We start from the raw sequence: 26,306 nt of genomic DNA, 5'->3' as shown, positions 1-26,306 counted from the left end.
GCTTGTTGGGCTCCGCCCCTCTGGTATGATGGAAATTCAATAAAATTTGTTGTTAAAAATAAAGAGCTAGGTAGGCAACTGCCAAACAGCTGGCAAAAAGTAGTCACTGTCTTAAAATCTGAAACCACCACTGCTGGATGGAAAGGCTACTTGGGTCAGGCTGGAACTGCTGCGATGATCATCAGTGACTTGGCCATGACTATGTATTGCTGAAAGATCTCATCAGTGGAAGGGGTCAAATATATTTTTGTAAAAAATAATTGGCAGAGAAATATTTTTTTTCCAGGGTCTATGTGTCAAGACTTGGCTTGCAGAAGAGTGTGTCTCCACAGGAGCGAAGATGGACCCCCACTCTCCGCCAAGGTAGTGCCCAACTGGGTATATTGTGGTCACTCAAGTAAAGGCTACTCCCTCTAGGGAGAGAAGAGACAACAGAGTGGACCACCAGGGGAAGGAGGTAATTGGAGCTCGCTATGAACAGCAAAGGTTCCTCAACACTGTGACTCAAGCTCTGCATAAACAAAAAATAACAAAGAAGAGAGAAAGAAAAATGTAATATTAAATTGTGTCTCAGAAAAACTAACAAGTATTAATTAAGAGTTTATCTGGCTCCTTTAAGCATTGTTTGTGCATAACCACAGACTCATGATAATATTAGAAGACAGAGAATTAGACAGCTCGTCATGGAGAGCGTAATCGATGTTCTACTCCAAAAAGAAAAAGTCTCTTCCGTAAAATCCAATAATGAAAGTAATTCTATATTACTGCACTGAACGTGAATTTGAAGAAAGGTATTCCCACAGAGAAACTGTAGCAAACGTCTGCCACCGCCAAGCTTTCACAGTGTGGGTTGAAGATCCAAACAAATGAGGATATTAAGTAGCGAAAAATAAGGAAGGAGAGGGATGCAGGAAACTAGCAGCTAGCTGTTTTGCGTCCACTGCGAATGGGAAAAGAGGAGTCATGCAGACTCGGCTTCCGCGTACACGAATGTGTTGAAGCAAAACAGGATTCTTCGAACCAGGAAGAAGAAGGAACAGGAGAATCCTCGGTCGGGTGAGAAGTGGCCCAAATCCAAGGGCGCTGGAAGTTCCCCAGAGTGTTCGGGAGTCCGTAAGTCCACAACAGAAAGCAGGATTGCAAAATAGGGAATTTGATACGGGGCGTGGTCCAATTACTTTGTGTGAGTAAGCCACGCACGGAGAAATGCAGGAGGCATTCTTTTATCTCTATGGCCAATGACGCGAGAACTGGCGTCATGTGAGATTTTGTGGTGACACACAAAGAAAGCTCAATGGTTTGTGGTTAGCTGTTTGGGATTCCTAGAAATTATGCATTTTGGGATTCGTAGTTTGGGGCGAGTTACACTACGCTAGGGAACAAGAAGCTCGAAGTGTAACAGTTCTCCCTCCCAAGGGTCTATTAAGAGGCCGGGGTTTTGAGGGGTTCAGAGCATGAAACCTACACACTAACAAAGGGCATGAACCTGGTCAGCAGGTTCCCAAGACCTATCTTTGGGAGCATATCCCACCCGGTCAACCAGGTATTGCAATTTACCTCGATATCTTCTAGAATCCATGATACATCTGACTTCATACTCAAATTCTCCTTCAACACTGACCTGGGGGAGAAGTGGGTTCAGGAATCAAAGGGTGATCATACACTTTAAGTAATGAGGTATGGAAGACAGGATGGATCTGTGATTCTGGAGGAAGTTCTAATTTCAGTGTAACAGGGTTGATTATTTTAATGACTTTTTATGACCCTATATATCTGGATTGCAACCTTCTAGGCCCTGCTAGTCTGAGATTTTTGGTAGCTAACCAAACTTGGTCCACTAAACCATATACAGGAGCAGGACGTCTATGTTTATCCTTTTGTATTTTCATGGTGTCTTTAGCGTGCTGAAGTTCTTGTTTAGCGGTTGTCCAATTCTTGGTAAGATTAGCGTGGTGCTCTTTAACTGCAGGTATTTCAGATATTGTCAAAGGAGTGTGAAGTGGCAATAATTTGGGATGATAACCATAGGTAAAAGGAAAAGGGGAGATTTTAGTTGCAGAACGTGTAGTGTCGATGTAGGCGAATTCTGCCAAAGGGAGCCCTTGCACCCAACTACTAATGGTAGTGCTCAACAAACAGCGCAGGTACTGCTTTAGTGTTTGATTAGTTCTTTCCGTTTGGCCATCGGTGTGAGAATGATTGACTGTGGAAAGTCGATGACCTATGTGTAAGGATGTGCACATGCCTCTCCAAAACCTGGAAACAAATTGTGTTACTCGATTAGATATAATCACCGAAGGTAATCCATGTATTTGTATAATCTGTTAGATAAATACCTCTACCAATTCTTTGGCTGTAGGGAGTTTTTTGAGAGGTAGGAAAGGGGCCATTTTGGATAGAAGATCCACTACTACCAAAATTGTAGTAAACCCATGTGTGACAGGGAGGTCTGTTATAAAATCCATACTAATGGAATGCCAGGGAATGTGGGGAAAAGGCAAAGACATTAATAACCCAGCGGTGCACAATGGGAGGTTTTTTGTCTTGCACAAGTAGGACATGCTTTGACAAACTTGCTTATTTCTTTTAGCATTCCTTTCCACCAAAACCATCTCTGACAATGTTGTCATGTCTTTTCCCCCCCAAGGTGACCTGTCAGAGGTAGATTATGACGCCATTGCACTATTAACTTGCGGAGGTCGTCCATCGGGATAAAAAGGCGGTTTTCATGATAGAACAGCCCACCCTCTATTTTGTTATTAGGGTCTTGTAACCATTCAGTAGGATCACATTTTGAAAATGCTGAGGCCAATTGCTCAAGGAAGACTTTAGAATCATCTTTATCTATGTCCCCCACCACTATCGTTTTTTGCACCGGTATAATAGGGACTGGAGGTTCCAAGGTGTTCTTATTTTCTCTACCCAACCAGGATAGAGTGTCAGCTTTGCCTTGTCTTTCCTCAGGACTGTAAGTGATTACAAAATCATATTCACTGAAGAAGGAAACCTATCTCACATGCCTGAGTGTAAGTGCTCTTGCCGACGTGAAAAACTGTAAATTCCTATGATCGCAATAAATGGTTATAACATGTGGGGATCCCAACAAATAATGCCTCCGTTCTGGAAAAGCCAATTTAATGGCTAACAACTCTCTTTCTCCAATCGTGTAATTCTGTTCTGCAGGCAGAAGCATTTTAGAGAAATAAGCTTTAGGATGTAAACACCCCTTCTTGCCATCTCTTTGAGATAATACCCCACCTACTGCATACTGTGAGGCATCAGCTTCCAAGTAATATGGTTGTGTACTATCTACATGTCGGATAATGGCAGCAGAAGTAAACCTATCCTTCAAGGTCTTGAAGGCTTGTTCAGCTTCATCAGACCACAGGAACGTGACACCCTTCTGTAATAACTTAGTGATAGGTGTAATGATGTCTGAGAAGTGATCAATGAACCTTCTATAAAAGTTTGCAAAACTGAGAAAGGATTGTACTTATTTTACCGTAATAGGGCTTAACCAATTTGTTATGGCATTAACTTTAGAGGGATCCATGTGAATTGCCCCTGGAGAAATAACAAAACCCAGGAAATCCACTCGTGTTACATGAAGAGTGCATTTATCAAGTTTAGCAAAGAGGTGATTTTCATGGAGACGTTGTAAAATCTTTTTAACATGACTACCGTGTTCTTCATCTGACTTTGAATATATCAGTATATTATCGATATACACGATCACAAAAAGGCCTATGTAGTCTCTCAATATCTCATTCACAAAAAACTAAAAGGCTGCAGGAGCATTGCATAAGCCAATGAGCATCACACAATACTCATAGAGCCCAAATTTGGTGCGAAACGCCATCTTCCACTCATTCCCTGCCCTGACTCGGATCAAGTGATAGGCCCCACGGAGATCAAGCTTGGCTCCCCGCACCTGATCCAAAAGGACGAAGATGAGAGGAAGAGGGTATTTATTTTTTACAGTCACCTTGTTGAGGGCTCTATAGTCCAAACAAGCCCTTAAGCCCCCTTCTCGTTTAGGTATGAAAAAGTAAGGAGATGACACAGGTAACGTAGAGTGTCTTATGAACCCTTTCTGTAACATGTCCTGTATATACTCCTGAAGATATGTAGTCTCCGGCTTGGTTAGGGGCTTCAGGCATATATTCTACTAACCGGCAAGTCTGCTCTTGGGATTAAGTTTATCCGACAATATAAGGATCGATGTGGAGGCAATGCAACAACTTTTGCATCTTCAAATACCTCCAAACATTCAACACATTCTGCAGGCAATTTGGAGGTGACTAACGATTCTGATACAGCACAGCGCAAACGGGTTTGCCATTGCACAGCGACTTGATAATGCAACACACAAAAATGTGACTGTAGGGAGACTTTTCTTGAGACCCAGTTGATATGGGGATTGTGTACTTGTAACGAGGGAGCCCCCAAGATGGTTCCAAAATTGGGTGTATCAATCAAATCAAATCTGATGATTTCCAAATGTCCATTGTCACATAACATTGTTATATCAGCTGTTTGATATGACAGCAGTCCTGATGACAGCTCTGTGCCGTCTACGGCTCTTACACACTCTGGTTGGGATTTAGAGTTGAATTCTACACCAAGGGATATGGCAAGTGTAATATCCAGAAAATTTCCAGCTGCCCCAGAGTCTAACAAAATCACTAAACGCCTTGAAGGACCAATCTCCTGTCCCTTCAAGCTTGCTAGTTTTCTGACTGTGTCCATAACCAGTCTTCACAACAGGTGTTTTAAGAAGGGGTTTTGGTTTTACGGTGCATAATGTCCCCCTTTCCCACATTAGAGACAGAGGTTAAGCTTCCTCCGTTTGTCTCTCTCTCTTCTACTGACAATGGTCCTTGAATACTACAGATTTGCATGGGGTTTGCTAGTATCTTTCACCTCTTTCTTCTCTCCTTGAAACATTACAAGGCGAGAGAAATCACCTCTAGATTTCTCTCTTTTTCTCTCACTTAAACGGTGATCCAGTTTCACAACCAAGTCAATAAAATAGGGACAATCCTCGGGAGGGTCTACTATTTGCGACAAAATGTATTTTAGCTCATCTTTTAACCCCCTGTAAAACAAGGAAGTCCTTTTGTCTTCAGAACATTGCGTCTCCGCGACTAAATGATTGATGGTGGTAATATATGTAAGCAAGTCTTTGGAACCCACATTTAAACCTAGCAATTCATTATCACTGGCCTACATCTATGTGAGTCTAGCAAATAAACTCTGCATTCTTTCTTTGAACTAAGGAAAATCATACAAAACAGGATCATCAGCCCAAATTTCTGCATTTCCTATTATATATGAAATTACAAAAGCGACCTTAGCAGCATCATCTGGTAAAGAGGCTGATCTACAGAGGAATTGCAGATGACATTGAATTATGAAAACGCTATATTTGGCACTATCCCCATTAAATCTCCATGTCATAGTTAAAGGTACTGGAGCAGGTGTTACTATTGTTAATAGGTTGAGTGCCGCTCCCCCCAGATATTGATGTTGGAGAAGCTGAAGGAGGGACAAGGAAATGTGCCCTCTGTATATAGCTCTTTTTGTGTCAAGGATGGGTATCAGCTACTCATGCATCTACCTGTCTATGTGTTTTATCATGATCTAATTCTTGCATTAGACACTGATTTTCTATTCTAAGTGTTCGGAGTTCTGTCTGTAAATCCACCACTGCAGAAGCTAATTCATTCATGGTGATATTCAGGGATTCAGTAGAAAGGGAGTCTTCCATCTCCGCTCTGGTGAATAAAAATATGTGGGCTTGGCTTTCTGTCAAGACTTAACTCTGGCTTGGTCAAGCAGCCAAGAGCTGGCAAAGGAAAGATGGTGTAATCAGATCCAATAAAACACAATTAACTAAAACACAACACAGATCAATGAACACTATGCAGATCAATGCAAGCAAGTGCTATTAGGGAGTAATTTAAATAAAAATAAAATAGGAGAGCAAGAAAAATATGTAAATGCAAGGAAGCTTTATTTTGTCAAAGTTTCAGAAAAATTCAACTAAATAGCATCATGTTCAGGGAGGTCTGTCCTGAGTGACAGTCTGTGATCTTTAGCACAAATTCAGCTCTCATTGCATACAAGAGGTTGATATAAGAGTTCTGCGCCATGGTTTTTTATTTTGGACTGGTCGGTCATTGGTACTGTAAATGTATATCATGGGGACAGCTTTAGGGATCACAAATGCATCCTTCCAGGGGAGGCCAGTCTTAAGGCTCCAGTCCCCCTGGGGTCTGTGCTTCTTTTGCCCATTTTGAATAGAGCAAACACTCCAAAAATAGTTTAGGTCATTTTGTCAACAGTTTCCACTGGTTGCAATTGGAATTTGTCCATCCTCTTAGCCCCTGAGAATGGCTCTGTTTGAAGTTGGGATTCAGAATTATCAGCGACCAAAATAGGCTCATCTTTCAGAACTAATTTGTTTCTATTGACATTTTCAGGTTCCTCTGGTATACCAAGTAACTCGGGATTAGGGAGGGTGGTGTTTTACAAGCGTTAATGCCCAATGTCTTTGAAATGGATCAAAATCGAGCACTCCTTCGCCCCTCTGGGCTGACAGGTCCTGCCACAGAGAGTTTATCCATTCAGAGCTGGGTTATCACAAGTCTCTTGAGGGTCTGCAGCCGTGAGTGTGGGGAGTGGGAGAGAGCACACAGTCCCTGCTTGAAGTCTCAAACAATTGTGATCAGCATTTCTGACAACCTGATGGCGGTCTGCACAGCTTGATAGTGCCAGGGTAGGGATCTAAACTGTGATATGAGAAACGCTCTTGATGCCCATGCCACCAAGACGGGTTAGCCTGTGCCCATATACTATGCTGTACAGAGGCTGAGCAGATGGGGGTTTCATTTAATGTAGGCCTTGGGAGTGAGTCTGCCTGGTAGTGTCTCAACTCCAGAGGCAGTTTGGCTGCACTTTTAGCTGGCTTGATTTCCAGCAGCTCTGCTGTATCTCTTGCTTGGCTTGATAGTATGGCTGCACTGGTCTGTCGGCACCCTCGTGTGGTTGCCTTTCGCACGGGCAGGGTGGTGAGGGGCTCCTTTTCCTGTTGAGAATGCTACCATCTGCAGGAGAGCATCATCACATCATCTGCAGAAGAGCATCATCTACAGACGAGAAACGTCTGCAGAAGAGCATCGTCTGCAGAAGATCATCATCACATCATCTGCAGAAGAGCATCATCTAAGACGAGAAACGTCTGCAGAAGATCATCATCTGCAGAAGAGCATCATCTGCAGAGGAGCATTATCTGCAGAGAAGCATCATCTGCATACGAGCATGCACAAGCAAGCACTGCAGCAGGGCTTTTCACAAGTCTCTTCGAGCATGATCCCACCCTGTTCAAGCTGTAGTCCCATGTGAACACAGGTCATTGTTTGAAGCAAAACAGACTTGAAGTATTGGAATAAAGGGTCCAATATGTGTTCAGTGCTTGGATGAGCAGGGTATATGTTGACCTCCAGCCGGGATGAAAACTTCTGGGGGCTGGGGAGGCACCATAAAGGGCCAGTTTATGGACTTTCTCCCGGGGGAGATAGACAAATTCCTTTTGGCTGGACTCCCCGCCAGGCATTTAAAAAGGAAACTGTTCGAGCCTTTCCTGCTGCTGCGACGCAGTGCGAGGATGCAAAGAGGTGCAAATACATAGACTGGCCCCCCCAGTGGTGCAAATACATCGTGCTCTGCAACCAGTTCTCAAATGAATGTCACCGGCACAGGATTATTCTAAACACAAGACCTTGAGTGAAAGACAGGACACATTTACAGGGCACACTATGTTTTTAACAAGGAATAGCATCAGGCTTTACCTTAATGCACATAAATCGGTTTTCAACAAGCTTTAAACCTTACAGAACGCAGCTGCACGTTTTCTTCTCAATATCCCAAAGTATCCATCAATGTCTAAACACCTTAAGAGGCTTCACTGGTTGCCTATCAGACACAGTTATTTTCAAGGTTCTCTTTATTGTCTTTAAAGCCTTATATGACCAAGGTTCCGCATTTCTGAAACACAGCTTCAGCTGGTACAGTCCCAAAAGGGCATTAAGATAGGCCTCAGTCAAATTTGTAACTGTCCCTAAATTCAAACACGCAGCTTGGGGTGGTCGCAGCTTTGTGCTGGGTGCTTCCACCGCCTGGAACAATCTTCCACCCTCTATCAAATCCTCTACAAATCTTCTGATCTTCAGAAAATCCTTCAAGATCTGCCTCTATAACACAGCTTAATTCTTCATTTCTTGCACTCTGTAGCTAGTGTCAAGATGCCCTTCGGTATTTGTGCACTAAATAAATGCATTTAACATAACATAAGATAACTTTAGGCATGCTTCTGGCAGAGTCTAGCTCACCCATCTGGCAGCACTGTTAAAGGTGTTGTCTGGACATGGGGGCGTGGTTGAAAGCCGAAGATGGATGCCGTGTGAGCCTGTAGCTCGGCTCCGGCCTGCAATCATCCTGTCATTCCGGAGGCGGACAGGGCCCGAACCCCCATCCTAGGTTAGATCTGGCAAACGGAGGCATTCCGGAGCAGATTGTGGAACTCCCCGCTACTTGGAGACACCGGCATGCTTGAAGGCTGCGCGATAGTGGAGCCGGCCTGCTTGTAGCTAAAATGGCGGCATAGCTCCTGAAGGCGGACCAGATTAGAGGCCTGGGATTATCATGGGGACTGCTGCTAGGCGGAGACAAGGTGAGGGCTCCGCGAGTGCTGACTGCTGGCTCTGAAGGGCTCCTGTGGGTCTTGTCGGGCGAACCGGAGATCTGGCGATGGCGAGGCCCGGCACCGTAGGGCCTACGCAGACACCAACTGAGGAGCGGTGAGGTCCTACGGCTGTGAGGGCTGCTGAGCAGCGAGATCCCACGCCAGTGCTGGCGGCCGACCCTGGGACTTTGGGGGGACGCTGGCGTGGACTACGGGTCACCGCACACCCTGGTGGGCTGGTGCGGAGCTCCTGAGAGGTGTGAGGACTACGCTGCGAATCCCTGGGTTACCTGTTCGGCCTACGGCCCACTTGGAAACCGGGGGGACCTGAGGGGAACCCCGCCACGGAGGTGCGGTGGACAGAGTGCACCTATGGACTCTTGCCATCGGGCTCCGGGCAGAATCTTGAGTGCCCTGCTGGGAAACCAGGCGGCCGAGTTGAAGACTGCCGGTCTCCACGCATATGGTGGGCTAGTGCGGAGGCCTTGAGAAGAGCGAGGCCCGTGCTGCAGATCCCTGGGTTAGCGGTTCGGCCCGTGGCCCGCTTTGAAATGCAGGAGACCCAAGGAGGAGCCCCAGTGCGGAGGTGTGGGCTTGTGGACTTTGGCCATCGGGACTGCAGGCAGACTCCTGAGTGCCCTCCTGTGAAAGCTGGTGGCTGCGTTGAATGCTGCGTTCTGTCGGAGATACCGCCATGAAGGGTACTCAAAGTGAAGTGGGACACTGGGACCAAGTCAGCAGAGTAGTGCTAGGACTGTGCATTAAGGCCTGACTGGAAGCAAGAAAAGACCCTGGCCCCGATAAACAAGAGGACTCTGCTGGCCCCATACCCTGAAAAGTGACTCAGGTCTTGGGAGAACGATGCAGACAAATGGGAATATTAATAGGGACCTGCAGTGAACTAGGTGAGAAGCATCTGCTTAGTGAAGACCCACTGGCTGGGGGGAATACCTGAGGAGACACTTTTGAGTGATTTTGTTCGAACCAGGAACCGTGGAGGGGACTACATGGCGATGTGATCAGTGTGGGAATTACACATAAACCCCCAAGGGGCATGAACTGTGTGAACACGCTGGCTAACAGAAACCACATGAGTACGGTTTCCCCTGGACCGCGGTGGAAAGGATCCCCTGGAGGCTGTGTCCCACTGTGATTGGGGATGCATTGCAAGTGGAGGGCCACGAGGCCACGCTGGAGCACTTGGGGGCGCCATAAATAGAACCTGAGTGGAGGTCCACTGACGCCTGGTGACAGCGTAAAGGGGAAACCAGCTGCGGCGCTACACAGTGTTACGAGACAAACTAGGGTGACGACCCTTGGGGGCAGTTCACTATAGTGGTGAAGAGACTAAGACTGTCCTGATTAAATGGGTAAACCACGAGCGAGGCCGAACGGGAATGCCCAGGAAACTGACGAAACTCTCCCAAAAAAGGGGCAAAATGATTTGGGTGACCCAGTGCAGCAGCAATGGACTAGAATTTTGGAGGCTATTGCTGACACCAAGGACACCCTTCATCAGGACATCACTACGGTGTCGGTGGGCCTATGTCTGCCCAGGGAGGAGCATAAGAAGTTAGCCGAAAGAGTAAAAGACACAGAATCCAGAATAACAGTCATTGAGCCGGCGCAACAATCACTAGTGGCGCAAATGGGAGACCTCACAGATCGCATCCGCACCCTGGAGCGGAGAGCAGAAGATGCCAAGGGGCGTAATAAGAGGAACAATATAAGGGTTCTTGGCCTTCCTGCAGGAACTGCGGGTAATGAGATGGTATCCTTCCTAGAACAATAGCTCCCCACTGTGGTTGTCCCCAAGGGCCTATCGACCTTCTACACCCTGGAGGGAGCACACCATGTCCGGCCAGACCACCAGCTCTGGGCTGGCTTCCACGACCGGTGGTGGCTAGAGTTTTCCAATTCAGAGATAGAGATGCCCTCCTACATAAAGCCCGGACGGAATGCCCATATACTGTAGGTAGCAGTAGAGTTTCCACCTTTCCTGACTACACCCTGGACGTTCAGAAAAAGCAAACCTCTTTCCTAGAGGTCAAGAAAGCATTGTGAGAGGATGGCCTCCAGTATTCTTTGATCTTTCCTACCCAATTACGCATACTCCTATCTGGAAAGACACAACTTCTAACCACTCCCAGGTCTGCCCGGGAGTGGTTAGAAGCATACAGAGCCGGAGTTCTCCTGTCAGCACAGGCCCATGTGTTAACATCCGAAAGGCGAGAGCCCAGGAAGAGAGGAAGAGACCTAAGAGACGCTCCAGAAGGGGGGCCTGAGTCAGCCGACGTCCTCACAAACCGAAAAAGAGAGAGCAGAGGCCCTGCAGGCAGTAGCGGCCATCATGCAGGACAAGAGACCCCCCTCAGAGGCTGGGACTCGCTCCTCTAGAGAAACTGAGGGGACTGACTTGGACTCTTCCCATAGTGGCAGCGTAACACTACCAGTGGTGACCCCTCAAAACAGCAGATGAGATCATCTGATGAAGGAGCGAGCTGTTGACTATTAGTGAATCCTTGGCGGGTGGGAGGACCCCTGATGCCTGCCAGGGAACAGATTTAGATCACATTGGCTTGGGCCGGTGTGCCTTGGGCAATTTAGCCGTCTTAGATAACACCCTTACCTTTGCCTCCCCCCACCGAGTCCCCTGCCTCTTTGGAGCTGGGCCTCAGCTAGTGTTCGTAGTTTTATACACTATTTGGGCGACTGGTCATTGCCAGACTGCCCTGGGGTCCGGGAGCTGTTCAGCAACAGGGTTGCTACGTTAATATCCATTTTTGGGTTGTTTGCACAATGGAGTGGTCCAACATGATTATGGGAACGAGAGTGGGGGGAGCCTATGGGTTTGGCTGTGGAGAGATCCACTGCTATTATAGTGCAAACACATAACGTCATAAGGTTTTTGACCTGGAATATAAGGTGGATAGAAACCATTGTTTACGACACAACATCTATTCTTACTTAAAGCGCAGAGATATACACATAGCCTTTCTCCAGGAGATGCACTTGGCCAAGGAGGAAGGCGGGAAACTTCATAAACGGTGGAGAGGCCAAGTCTTTGCAACAACCTCCTCGGCCTTGTCAAGAGCGGTGTTGATATGGGTAAAACCTGGAGTCCCCTTCGACCTCACGCACTCTATGATAAATCCCAAGGGTAGGTACATAATCCTGGTGGGTAGATTGGCGGTAAGAGAGATAATGCTGGGTAACATTTATGCACCCAACCAGGATCAGGTTGCATACCTGGCTTCCCTATCGGCCAAAATTTCCGTGCATATGAATGGGCAGGTATTACTAGGAGGGTATTTTAATTGTGTAGTGGACACTGTGACTGACCCCTCCCAACCGCCACTACTGGGGGTGCAGTCCCATCGCACGGCAGCGGGGTTCCAGGATTGGATCCAACATTGGGGCTTAGTCGACATCTGGAGACGGCAACACGAGAGAGACTGGTAATACTCTTTCTTCTCGCCGATCCACCAGGTGCACACCAAACTGGATACCTTTCTCTGTGCGCCGACACTTACTAGCTCCATTACACATACAGGATATTTGGGGCACACCCTGTCCGATCACAGCCCCCTATTGTTGTCTTATCAACTCTTAGGGAGGCGACCCCTGATCCCTTCCTGGAGACTTAATCCGTTGGAATTGGAGGATATCCCATATCGGTCCTTCTTGACAACACTTATCGAATCCTTCTTCCCCACGAATGCACATACGGCGTCCTCGAACTTGGTGGAATGTGAGACCTTCAAGGTGGTGGTGTGGGGGCATTGTATGGGACAGTCGATTGGGGCGCAACGGTAAATACACAAAGAGATCCTAGAGTTAGAGGAGAAACTACGCTGATTGGACAATGCCCATGGTCCTGACCCCGCTTCCCTGCTTGAGTTACAGGAGACAAGGGTGACTTACCAGGAGGTACTAAATCGATTCCGGTGCCATAGTTACTAAGAATACCTGGAGAAGATGCAGAGGGAAGAGGGAAGGGCCGGAAGGCTCCTGGCATGCTTGATCCAACTGGAAACTTGTGGGTCACCTGTCACCCAGCTACGGTAGGACACGGGTGAGCTCCTTTATAGTCTGAATGATATTAATATTGCTCTCCACAGTTACTACGAGAGGTTGTACGTTGCCACGGTAGCAACCGACCCATCCCTAATTAGGGACTTTCAAGACCCCCTACCACTTCATGCTGTGGATCACCAGACACAGGAAGAGTTGGGAGGCCCGGTGACAGTGCACGAAATCCGTGCAGCCTTTGGAGATCTGGCAACGGGCAAAACGTCGGAACCTGATGGTCTCTCGGCGGAATTTTATAAGCGGTTCTTTACCACAGCTATAGGTTCTCTATGCAGATTTGCTTCAACGGGGTGAGCTACCCGGTACAACCCAGGATGCACTTGTGATTCCATTCCCTAAAACCAAAGAGACAGCTGCCAGAGTGATGGACTTTAGACCCCTTTAAATGTGAAACCTGGATTTTAATGGATAAAATCCTTACTAAAGTCCTGGCAAGTAGGTTGCTTCCCCACATGAGAACCCTTATTCACCCAGATCAGAATGGATTTATTCCTTCCCGCTGTACCTCTTACAATCTTCGCAGGCTCTATTCCGTGTTATAAAATGAGAAACCTTCCTTTAACCAACAGGCAGCAGTGCTTTCAATCGACCTGGAAATGGCATTTGACATGATCAGTTGGGAGTACCTCTTTGAAGTCATGCTGCGAATGGGATTTGGGAATGACTGGGTGAAGTGGGTGCGGCTCCTTTATACATCACCCACTACGAGGGTCAAAATGGGCAAAACGATCTCTGCTCAATGCACAATCTTCTGAGGCACATGACGGGGTGCCCTCTTTCGCACCTTCTGACCGCTTTAGCAATAGAGCCACTTGCAGAAAGGTCCCGACTGGGGGGCATTGGGATGGGTCTTAAGGTGGGCACTTGGATATATACTATTTCGCTTTATGCGGATAACCTGCTGATCTATTTGGGGGATGCAGTGTAAGGCACCGCGTCAGCAATGCAGATCTTAGAGAGCTTCAAGCAAATATCAGGTCTCCGGGTCAATAAGGCCAAGACGTACTTATTTCCTGTAACGGGACCACTACCCAGGCCGGAGGCTTTACAGCTGGATATACAACGGAATTCCCACTCCTTTAAGTACTTGGGTATCCAGGTATTCCACTCCCTGGAGAATCTGAAGGAGGGAAACTTAGGTAGAGCAGTGAGGTCAATCAAATGCTTGGTTCAGTTCTGGCGCACACCGCAACTCCCTATCATGGCCAGGATTTGCCTGTCCAAAATGGCAATGTTACCCCGGCTTTTGTATAACTTTGTCACACTTCCAGTTTTGATGACACCAGGTCATTGCTGAGAGAATTAGTGTGGGACGGTAGGCGTCCGAGAGTATCTTGAGGGCGCTACAGCGCCCCATGACAGAGTGTGTGCTGAGGGTACCGAACTTTGAGTTTTACCTGCTGGCCGCCCAACTGCAATGGTTGGCGCAGTGGTTAGAAGGGGTGAATGAGGAGGGCACATGTTTGTTGGAGCCTGATGGTCATCCCCGCCTGCTGTTGGCTATACTGTTAGTCCCGATTACCCTCACCCTGTATCATTCAGTGGTACAACGCACCGTGTAGCAGGCCTGGAAGAGATCTCTGGATAAAGTTTAAAAAGCCCAGAGATATACCCCTAAGTTCCCCATTGTGGGCTTACCACACGGCACTCCTAAGTCATTATTTACGGGGCACCAACTGGCGTCTTGGACACAGGTAGGGGTGTAAAATGTGGGAGACTGTTATTTGGAAAAAGGTCTCATTCCCTTTGAAGAACTGGTAGATGGTAGTGGCTTTCCTCCAGGACAGCTTCTGCATTATGAAGCACTAGTACGTACTTTCGGACAACTGTGGGGGGAGGGAAGGGAGAAACCTGAGATGCACCCAATCTTGCATGCACTGATAACCTTGGGTACGGCCGGGCACCAGGTGAAGTGGTTGTATGCCACCCTGCTCACAGCATCCCTGGACCCACTGGGTGGATTGCGAGGGAGATGTGAAAAGATATTGGGGAAATTTTGCAGTCCCCCAAGATGATTTCCCGTAACACATGCCTAAAATATATACAATTCAATGTCATTCATATGACCTACATGACTCCTCATCGACTCAACATTACCTATGGGGGGGACATGAGAAAATGCCCAAGACGTGCCCCCCCTGATGCTGATTTTATGCACATGCTCAGGTATTGCCAAATAATACGCCCATTTTGGGAAGCAATTGTTTTCAAACTTAAAGAGGTTCTGGGGAGGGAGCTGGCATCTACCGCCCAGGTGTGCTTGCTGGGACTCTTCCCTCGTCCACAGAAACGTAAGGTTGGGAACAGATTCGTCGTCTTAGCCCTGGGTCTTGCTAAGCGCAGAATAGCATTAGTATGGAAATCCACACAGGGACCTAAGGTTGAACACCGGAATCGGGATGTGACTAATTGGGAGGGTGAACAAGGTGGAGCACTGAGCTGGGAGGAAGCTAAGGGAGAGCGGAAACGCCCCATAGCTGATTTATGGAAGGAAATGATGGTGTCCTGGAAGCAGCTGATGCACATTAGCGAGGAAAACGGGGAGGGAGCTAGATGACCCAAGTGATGACATCGAGCCGTGAAGGCTTGCTCCTATCCCGGAAAAGACAGGGGCGTACATGCTGATTTACTCGAACTAAGCGATGCGGTTGCATGTGATCAGGAATATGTTGGACAATGTTGTGGGGGAAAGCTCTCCCCCTCATTCGATACACTCCGTTGGGCCCATTACCCCTAAGCTTGTATCCCCCCAGATATGAACAGCTGATCCCTAACATAACACTAAACTGCACAGGTTTAAGTTTGTTTTAGAAGTTTTTCTTTAAAAAGGAAATTCATTTATATTGGGCTAGTGTAAACTGGTTATGTTCTTGTGTTTTTGTGTACCGTGCCTTTTTCCACACAGGTTGGCCCGCTTTTCTTTAAAGCGCCGTAGCGCCTTGCCGGACAGCAAGCCCCGCCCCCTCCATAATCCCGCCCGCATCTTCCCTGAGCCCGCCCACCTCCCCTTTATCACGACGACCACGTTCATCGAAGAAAACTGCATCCTGGACCCGTCCCAATCCGGTTTCCGGAGCAACCACAGCACCGAGACGGCCCTGATCGCCACCACTGACGACATCCGCATGCTACTAGACCAGGGCCACACCGCAGCCCTCATCCTCCTGGACCTTTCAGCATCTTTCGACACCGTTTCACACCGCACACTAACCACCAGACTCCACACCGCCGGGATCCAGGGAAACGCCCTCAAATGGATCCGCTCCTTCCTCTCCGGAAGAACTCAGAAAATCAGACTCCCCCCCCCTATCTCTCCGACCCAACAGACATCATCTGCGGAGTTCCCCAGGGTTTCTCACTGAGCCCCACCCTCTTCAACATCTACATGGCACCCCTCGCCAACATCATCAGGAAACACGGACTTGACATCATATCCTACGCCAATGACACTCAACTCATCCTCTCCCTCACCAGGAACTCAGAAGACACTAGACTCAGTTTCCAGGAGGGAATGAAGGACGTCGCATCGTGGATGAAGGACAGCTGCCTCAAACTCGAAGTCCTCATCTTCGGCACCCGCCCCTCCGCCTGGAGCAACGCATGGTGGCCATCAGCCCTCGGTCCGTCCCCCACCCCTACGGACCACGCAAGAAACATTGGCATAATCCTGGACTCCTCCCGCTCCATGAATCGCCAAATCAACGCCGTCGCCTCCACCAGTTTCAATTGCCTCCAGATCCTTTGTAAGACTTTCAAATGGATCCCCCCCAACTGCAGAAAGACGGTTACCCACGCCCTCATCACTAGCAGGCTTGACTACGGAAACACCCTCTACGCATGAATCAACAAATCCCTGCTATGCAAACTCCAAACCATCCAGAACGCTGCCGCAAGGCTTATCTTAGGAATACCACGCCACGAGCACATGACCCCGCACCTGCGCAGACTCCACTGGCTCCCCGTCGAGAAGAGAGTCACTTACAAACTACTCACACACGCCTACAAATCACTCAACAACATCGGGCCCAAGTACCTCAACGACAGATTGAGTTTCCACTCACCAGTGAGGAACCTTCGCTCGGCCGACCTCGCCCTGGCAGAAGTCCCCCGCATCCGCCGTAGCAGATCCGGAGGCAGGGCCTTCTCCTACACCGCGGCCATGGCCTGGAACTCTCTCCCGTTGGAAATACGACGTACACCAACCCTGCTGGCTTTCAGGAGTGCACTCAAGACTTGGCTTTTCAACTGACCTGAGCTGCCCTACCCCCCATCCCCCACCCCTCAGCACCTTGAGACCCTCACGGGTGAGTAGTGCGCTTTACCAACCCCTGATTGATTGATTGATTGGGCTATATTGTCACACCCTAATGCGAAGCCACCGGCCGCTCATGTGAAAGACTCAAACGAAATGTACATTTAGCAATAGAATGGATCATTGTACACTAAGGTACCGATTCACAAAAGTAAGCTGGGACAAAATCCTAACTTTACGACTTTCGGTATTCACAAAAGGCTTTCAGGAGTAGTAAAGTTAGGGGGACCGAATCACAGAACTAATCTGAGATAAAATCCTAAACTTACTACTTTTGGTATTCACAGAAGGCATTTAGTAGTAGTAAAGTTAGGACTCCTAACTTTACTACTACTAAACTGAGACAAAATCCTAACTTTACGACTTTCAGTATTCACAAAAGGCATTTAGGAGTAGTAAAGTTAGGATTCCTAACTTTGCTACTCCTAAATGCTCTTTGTGAATACTGAAAGTCGTAAAGTTAGGATTTTGTCTCAGATTGCTTTTGTGAATCGGGCCCTAAGACTTTGAGGGTACCATCAACCTGATTACTGAAATGCAGCAAGGTGATAAACATGCTAATCATTGACCAGAGCTTTCCTGAGATGATATATCTTGAAGTGCCATGTTGATCCGAAGGAAGATGCAATGGGCCCGATTCACAGAACTAACTTAGTATTTAGTATAGTAACTTTTGGTATTCACAGAAGTTAGGATGTTGTCTTAAGTTTGACTTAAGACAAACTTAAGACAGACTTAAGACAGACTTAAGACAGACTTAAGACAAACTTAAGACAAACTTAAGACAAACTTAAGACAAACTTAAGACATACTTAAGACAGACTTAAGACAGACTTACGACAAACTTGAGAAAAAATCCTAACTTAAGTCTGTCTTAAGTCTGTCTTAAGTTTGTCTTAAGTCTGTCTTAAGTCTGTCTTAAGTCTGTCTTAAGTCTGTCTTAAGTTTGTCTTAAGTTTGTCTTAAGTCAAACTTAAGACAAAATCCTAACTTCTGTGAATACCAAAAGTAGTAAGTTTAGGATTTTGTCTTAAGTTAGTTCTGTGAATCGGCCCCCAGGTCATCTAAGGATTCGACTATCAGGCTCCAGCTAGGAATAGCTGTTCTCGCTTCCCCCATAAAGCTGCATAAGCAACAGGTTATAATTCAACACTGTTGTAGTCAAATACTCAATTTGATCAACATTACCATGAACTTTGTAGCGAGGGAGAGCATACACAGACATCCAATCTTACATGAAGGTCAAGAATCTCTGAGTAGAATGAGTGGGGGTGATGCACCCTCCAGGTATCCTCAACACCCCAGTGTTCCATCCACCACTAAGCACTGTTGCTACCTTTAATACTGGTGCATCTGGTAACGGGGGATTTGTCCAGCTACATGTCAGCAATGCAATTAAGTTCACCTCTTATAACAAGGGGGTAATACCGTACATCAGCCAATAATACTGACACCAAATCCAGGAAGCCCTTTTGGTGTACATTGGATACATAGATATTAATCAAGGCTATACCCCTCCCGTCTAGTCACCCCGCCCAAAATAATGAACCTCCCCTCCACATCTCTGGATCAGTGGCTACCTGGAATGGGTCTCCAGGACTGATCCAGATATGAGCTCCACGGGCAAAGGCAGAATAATCTGGAAAATATAATTGCCCTCTTATGAGCTTCCTCTGCACCCTTTCTTCTGTAAGTGTTAGATGAGTCTCTTGAAGAAATGCAACTTGGGCCCCTCTCTGTTTATAAATACGCCTGGCCCATGTATCTTTTAGACATAGTGTTAAACCCACGAACGTCTATGTGTTTAGTTTAATTTTCAGAATAGCATTAGCTTGAGAGAATAGAACAGAATAGATATTTATTGTGCCATTAGTTAAAATCATTACAATTCCTCTTTCATCCTTTTGCATAAAAACAACACCTATCGCACATGAATTCAATAGAATAAAGAATAAAGTGCTTATGCTTAGTTAAAAAGAAGGGCGAAAACTTCTGGACATGGTAAATCATTACAATTTTTCTTTCATCCTCATGCCTAAAAACCTTGTGAGATCAATTCCAGCCTTTTCTTCCTGCCTCTCCCCTCACAAGGCCACAAGCCCACAGAGCCGCTGTGTCACCTCAGGTACCCCAGTGTGTTGTCAGCAAACCTAGTCTTAGACATTTCGCCCCAGAACATGAGCCTTAAACAGGTCAGAACTCAGAACCTTCACAATCTCTCCTTTCCCAGGACTAGTAGTTAATGGACCCCTCAGAGGTGTAACAAAGGCCCCCACTGCCCCACAGTGCATGGGGGCCCGAGCTCCAGGGGACCCCTCAGCACAGTACATTTGCCTGAGAGTTCACGAGTAAGTCTGGAAGGGGGGCCCTCCTTGCACTTTGCAGGGAGGCCCCTCAAGTTTCGTTATGCCACTGGGACCCCTATCCACTCTCAGAATTGAAACAAATTTATAGTCACTTTAGGCATCGCTGCTGCCTACCACTCCATGCCAGTGTCATGACTGCAATGTCCTCGTTCATCCATTGTACGCCAAGCTTGCACTTACAGTGAGTGGGCTGGCTGCTGCCACCAATGGCCAATGTCTTTCAATTTGGGCTTGTTCTTCGTTGCTTAGCCATTGCACTGTGGTTTCTTATAAAATGTCTTACAACACTGTTCTCTAGCCCGCTCACCACGAACTCCAATTTTCTCTCATCTCTTTGCATGTCATCTCCTTCCCATACTTCGTGCGGTGACAAGAAATACTTGGATTCAGTGTCAGCTATCATTGTCAGTTTTGCGGGGAATAATAGGGTGTGCTTGATTCCCATTTCCCTGAACTACGTTTGGTTCAAATAAAGATGCTTGTTGTTGCTGTACTGCAACAGGACTATCATGACTTTGTGATTTTTGACTGTGAGATGCTCTTTATCACATGCCCGGGGTCGGATATGAATTTGATCCTCATAATGCAAAGGTTTGGCCAGCACTAGTTGGGGTGGTGAGTTGTTTCAAAAAAGGAGAGGAACCCTTTGAGACCCAAAGTTGTTGTGAGTTGGCCAGGCGGAGGCAGTCACACTGGGACTCTGGGTGCATTTCAGTGCAAAGAATAACATCAGTCCTTCCAGGGCCACCTCCTGTCTGATCCAGTTGACCGGGTATATCTAATCAGCCTTCCACTCTCTCTGGCAGTCCTCCTCTGTGAATAATATTGCACCACTCACGCTTCTCTTACTCTTTAGCACTAAAGTTAAGAAACCTCACCCATTCAGTGAGGCCTTTCAACTGATTCTTAAATTCCTTAGTCACTGGTTTAGTTTTACCACAGCTGAGTCAGTTCTGACATTTTGAGGCTAATATCCAGGGTAGCAGTGTCTAGTTTGAACTCTAAACTGTCTCTGGTGGCTGATAAGGCAGCAGGGATACCGCCCAGTTTGTCTGGGCAGGATGTATTCTCTGTGTCACCAGGATTCAGTTGGCATGCTTTCCCAGGTATTGTGATGGTATCTGAAGATCCCTCCTGGTATGATGCCATCTGAAGTTTTGAATGCCTACTTGCGCCGGAGCAACCAACCAATATGCAGCTCAGCAGTGGAGGCCGCGTAGTAGTGCACCATCATTAAATTATGCACTCCAAAGCACCCCTTCTGCACAGTTATTCCTCCTCTGCAGTGACCTGCTGGTGCTTCGTACGTCACTGCATAGTGTGACATCAGTAAGTGCGATCCTATGACTTGATCAGTTAGGGGATATTTATGCCAATTTTGTAATAACCAGTCGTAGTTCTCTACCCAATGTGCTGCTTTGGGTTGCCATCTCAGTAAAAGAGCGGGAAGTGAGGGGGGGAAAGCAGTGCCTTGTCCAGGTCATAACACCAGTGGACCCCAAGTCCACACTACTCCAGGTCAGTGCACCCTTGCAGACAAGCGCTGTACACTACCCCATATTTTTTGTGGTGGGGGTAGTCCCAGCAGCCCCTTCAGTCCAGTTACAGTACCCAGCTACAAGCCAACTGAGGCCAAGCGCCGACAACCATTCACAGCAGATCCATTTTTCCCCAGGGCACGCTAGCCCTCCTCATCACATTAAGAACACACACACAAGGGAGAGAGCTCAGGGAGGGCTCTCAACACCCACTGGCTACCTACACTGCCACATACATGCCCGATTCAGGTGAGAGATTGTCGATTTGTTTTTAAACCAAAAATGGCTATATTTTATGTGTTTCTCACCTAAAATTGCCTTTCTTTAAATAAAATCCCATGGGGAACGTGCATTCCACTTTCCAGTTTGACAATGTGGTCCTGTATATAAGCTTTTGTCTGTTTACACAAAAATGTGCATTAACATTAGTCACACTGGACTTGGATTTACACGTTTATACTGACATGAAGCTAAGGCCATTGAAAGAATGGGGCCGATTCACAGAACTACCTTAAGACAAAATCCTAAACTTACTACTTTTGGTATTCACAGAAGTTAGGATTTTGTCTTAAGTTTGACTTAAGACAAACTTAAGACAGACTTAAGACAGACTTAAGACAAACTTAAGACAAAATCCTAACTTAAGTCTGTCTTAAGTCTGTCTTAAGTCTGTCTTAAGTCTGTCTTAAGTTTGTCTTAAGTTTGTCTTAAGACAAACTTAAGACAAAATCCTAACTTCTGGGAATACCAAAAGTAGTAAGTTTAGGATTTTGTCTTAAATTAGTTCTGTGAATCGGGCCCTGTATGTATATTTATTCACTGGCTGTGTTTTGAATTGTTGTATAAGAAATACCAATAAAAATATATATATATTTTTTTTTTAAAAGGTGTTGTCTGGATTGTCTCTGTGATCAAGACCCACCAGGTAAAAAATATCTGGGAATATTTTAGTGTAAAAACAAAACATGAAATGTGATACCGCAACCTAGTGGCATGTTTGTTCTTGACTCATGATTTTGGGTCATTTGTTTGCAAGTTTTAGAACCTACATGCACTGTGTTCACTGGGATAGAATGCAACTAAAAATGAGTGCTCCCTATGGGTCTTTATAAATACCTTGGAAATCAGTGAAATAGGTGAAAGGTGTATAGTGAGCACTTCGACTAAGAAGTGAGTGACCATTCACGCCCAATCCTGTGGGGATGGGACCTCTAGCATCATCTGGGAAAGAGAGTTTTTCCGTTTCTGCAAAGCATGTTACAACTTCATGATGGTTTTCTAAATAATTACGAGTGAAGACAACACATGGAAAGAGATTTAAAAAAATCAGCACACTTGGGGCCATATGTAGGTAGCCCAATACCGGTCGGTAATGGCCGATTTTCGGTAAATATACCGTTACCGACCGGTATTTAGGCTTTTGAGATGTAGGGGGATCATTTCTGTATTCGGTAATTTACCGAATCGGTAAAATTACCGAATCGGTAATTTTACCGATTCGGTAAATACCGAATACAGAAATGAGATGTAGGGGGAGTGTGTGGTGGGTGTGGGGATTCGTTATTTACCACCAACTGAAAGTTGGTGGTAAATGACGAATGTCTCTGTTAATGCATTATTTGGCCCTTAGATGTGTGTAATGTGGCAGACACACATGCCCTCAGGGCATGTATGTGTGCCACATGTGCACACATGCAGGAATCAGGGGTGCAACAGGGTGTCAATGTGCCACCCTGCCACCCTTGATTGAGCTCCCCCGATTACCGATTCGGTATTTACCGATTCGGTAATGGTAACTGGCTTCCCATTGATTCCTATGGGCCTCCTGGCCCATAGGAATCAATGAGATACAGGTTACCATTACCGAATCGGTAAATACCGATTCTAAAATACCGACACTTACCGAATCGGTATTTTTTTACCTACATTACATTTACCGATTCATAAATACCGAATCGGTAAAATTCGGTATTTAAGAATCGGTAAATGTAATTTACCTACATAAGGCCCTTGATCTGCATGCTCATACTTCTTCCCTGGAAAAGTTTCGGTCATTAGGAAAAGGAGATTATGATTGGCCCAGATTCCTGTTGCATTAGCAAGATATGCCAACCACTGACACGTCTGTGGTGGTTGATATGATATTTTGCCACCAGGCTATGTATTCTGATCAAAACTGCTTGACTGTGGAGCAGTGTTCACATTGTAAAAAAAGAAGTGCCAAGGCCCTCATCAGGAGGCAACTGCAGCTTGCATCTACCATTGCCATTTCCAGTGCTAACACAACTACTAACCATCACACTCTAAAAGTGTGATAATTCAGACTATTCCAGGCCCCTAAAGCTGAAAGATTGGCTTGGGCAGCAGATATTGGTCATTTTAAACTTATATTGAAGTAATAAATAACAGTTTTAGTCCTCATCTCTAAATTAATCAAACAGCACCACCATGTGGCACACTGTCATAAGATGCAGAGCTGACATTTAAGTGCTGATGCTGAGCACCGGAAACCACCGGCTCAAATTAAGCACTGCTCTGAAGATGTGTTCAGAACTTCCTACTTAATGCCTGATTTCTTCCTCCAGTTGACAAGTGCTTGTGTTCCTCTCTATATTAGAGTTTCTTATCAAACAAGTTACTTACCTTCATGAATGTTATTTCAGGTGGATTCTCTAACTGCAGATTCGTCACCCTTTGAATATTTCCAGGCATCTTTAGCAGGAACTCTTTGCACTGGTATGTGGTGTTGCACGACTCCGCACTGATGTAGTTTTGCTCTGGAAATGATGTGTAGAGTTGCATATAATCCCCACCCATGGGCGCCGAGGTCAGTTTCTTCCTGGGCTGTCCGCACCCCAGAGCAGTGTGTAGATCTCTAAACTTGGGACCTTTTTAGATGGAAAAAGGAGCTCAGTTTACAGATTGCGATAGTGCCTTGGTGGCTTACAGGTCGGGCATGTGGAAATAAATGCCCTACCATCCAGACTCCAGGGTCGAGGGCAGATAAGAAGTGGGCATAAGTGAGCCTCTTGAATTTGTCCCTCTGTAGGAAGGTGTTGAGAGGGCAAAGTTCTAAAATAGGATAAAAGTCTCTGTCCTTCAGGACAAGAAAGTAGCAGGAGTAACACCCAGCCCTACTTCTGAGGGTGACGCATTCTCTATGGCCTCTTCAATCAAAAGGGCTGGCACTTCCTGCTGCAAGAGGGACAGATGGTCCTCCGTCAGCCACAGTGAGGTGGTGGAAGGTATGGTGGGGTGAAAAGAAATGGAAGGGTGTAAACCCACTGGCCAACTTGAAGGACCCACGTGCCCAAAGTGGTGGCTTTCCAACCTGGGAGAAAATGTAGAATCCTGCCTCCAACAGGTTCACTGCTCTTATTGTCCCACACTGAAAACTTCTTGATCGCCTCAAGGCAATCTGGCTTAAGGAGATAGCTCTGGCCTGGCTCACTTCCTTTTTGGACAAAGTAAGTCAAGAGGTTTGGATGCCTTCTTTCTTGGTTGGGGTACAACAGGGCTCAGCTCTGAGCCCTACCCTGTTTAACGTTTACGTCACACCTTTAGTGGTTTTAGCGGAGTTTCTAGATGCTAAAATAATCTCCTATGCAGATGACACCCAGCTTCTCTTCTCCTGTGAGAAGGGTGAGGAGTTCACTGGGGAGGCTATCAAAAACTGCCTCCCTAAGGTGTTTCAATGGTTGGCTATTAATGAGCTAAAATGTAATCTAGTAAAACCGAGATCATTGTCTTTGGTTCATCTGCACCCGATCTATGGAGATCTTTCTGGCCGAAGTACGTGCCCTTCCTTGGCCCTCAACAGGGTGCTAAAAAGGACTTAGGTATTGAAGGTGATAGTGCCCTCTCCTTTCAACCTGAGATTCAGGCGCTGTTGGGCTCCTGCTTGGTGATGATACAGATGATGAAAAATCTTTTGCATTTTTTGTCAGTGTGTTCCAAAACAACAGTAATCCAAGCATTAATAATTTCGAAATTGGAATATCGAAATGCTCTCTACCTGGGTCTCCCAGAGTACCTCCTTGGCAGATTTCAGGTGGTACTGAATTGGCAGCCCAGATGCTTCTCAATCTTCCCCTGAGAACTCACATTTCCTCTCATCTGAAGGCCATCCATTGGCTCCTCATAAAAAAGGATTGTGATTAAATCCATGGTTTTGGTACACAAAGCTCTGCACGGCTCAGGTGCGGGATATCTGAGGGAGAGAATTTATGACTATCACCCCCAAGAACCTTATGTTGTTCTTTAGAACATCTGGCTAGAGTTCTTCAAATCCGCCGGCAATGAACAGGCCATAGATCTTTCTCCTATCTTAGTCCGAACACATGGAACAAACTCCCTTTGGCGTTATGGACTACCTTCGATCTCCCAACTTTCAATAAAAACTTAAAGACATGTCTCTTTTAACAATCTGCATAGGCTCCTCTCTGTGGGTGCTATTATGTGTTAGCACCGGGACACTCTTTGAGTAGCTGCACGCTGTATAAAACTCACTAACATAACATAATATGCTGTCTGTGGGTACCATGGTCTTGGAAATGGCTTTAGGGTCTGCTGGACAGGATGCATGGGTGGGTTCTGGCAGTGTTGAAAAATGACACCATAGTCACGTAGGGGGTAGAATCGATGGTATAACTGATGCATTGAAGCAGACAGGCCCAAGGAGTCTGCTGTGGCCCTGCTGTCTTTAAAGCACTCAAGAGCTGGGCCTGACTTCTTTTTGCCAAAGATGTGCAAGACATCAAAAAGCACATCCATTAACGAAGGTTGGGCATCCCTGTAGAAGCCCATTGACTTCATCTAGCCTGCCTCCCGAGTGTCACACTGGTGCCAATTGCCTGACCAAGGAAATCTGTAAAGTCCAAACCACAAAAAATTGTGAATTTAACTGCATGCAGCCATCCTGAATAGTGTGGGTTGTAAGTCATCAGGCACAGCAGGTAGGACCTGAGCAACAGAATCCCAAATGGCATTAACATAGTGGCACTGGTGGAAAACAGTGCCAGGCTGGTGGAGAAGAACATTTGTTTTCCGACGGTTTCAAGACGCTAGCATTCTGAAGGTTTCAAGACGCTAGCATTCTGAAGGTTACAAGACGCTAGCATTCTCTATCTGGTAAGGTGGTAGGGAAGGCATTCGGATTGACCTTTCTCATGGATGCCTGCAGGACCAAACTCTCTGAAGTCGGATGTTGTGTTTGAAAGGCTGGATCATCTTAGATAGGGCAATGACATCTC

Source organism: Triturus cristatus, chromosome 7, assembly GCF_964204655.1.
Source record: "Triturus cristatus chromosome 7, aTriCri1.1, whole genome shotgun sequence".
Classification (NCBI taxonomy): Eukaryota; Metazoa; Chordata; class Amphibia; order Caudata; family Salamandridae; genus Triturus; species Triturus cristatus.
Note: the sequence above shows the minus strand (reverse complement) of the source record.